The 341-nt window shown below is 35.5% G+C and overlaps 1 protein-coding gene across 3 annotated transcripts in view; it reads left to right on the top strand.

Moving 5' to 3' along the window:
- APOOL (apolipoprotein O-like) overlaps positions 1 to 341 on the top strand; it is a 123,967-nt gene that overhangs the window by 43,895 nt on the left and 79,731 nt on the right. The gene's annotated exons all lie outside the window — the stretch shown is intronic.

Below are 341 nucleotides of genomic sequence, written 5' to 3'. Positions count from 1 at the left end.
ACATCCCCAGTGGGGAGTGTGCAGGAGGCAGCTGATCAATGTTTCTCTCTCAGCAATGTTTCTAACTCTCTATCCCTCTCCCTTCCTCTCTGTAAAAAATTAATAAAATATATATTAAAAAATAAAAAAAATTTGAGGTCCTTTCTTAGGTCAGATAAACCTTTGTCATAATAAGTTCTACCCATTTGCCTTGTATCTCTTACATTGGTACCATACAGAAAAATTCTCATCTCTCTTTCACCAAACAACTCTTCAGATGTTAACTACTTTTGCTCCCTGGATAAGTATATTAGTAGCTTAAGCCTTTCTTTGTATGTCCATAGCTTTTAGTTCCTTCATTC

Source organism: Myotis davidii, unplaced genomic scaffold, assembly GCF_000327345.1.
Source record: "Myotis davidii unplaced genomic scaffold, ASM32734v1 scaffold652, whole genome shotgun sequence".
Taxonomy (NCBI): domain Eukaryota; kingdom Metazoa; phylum Chordata; class Mammalia; order Chiroptera; family Vespertilionidae; genus Myotis; species Myotis davidii.
The sequence above is the reverse complement of the archived record's forward strand: the minus strand, read 5'-3'. Positions and strand labels throughout refer to the sequence as shown.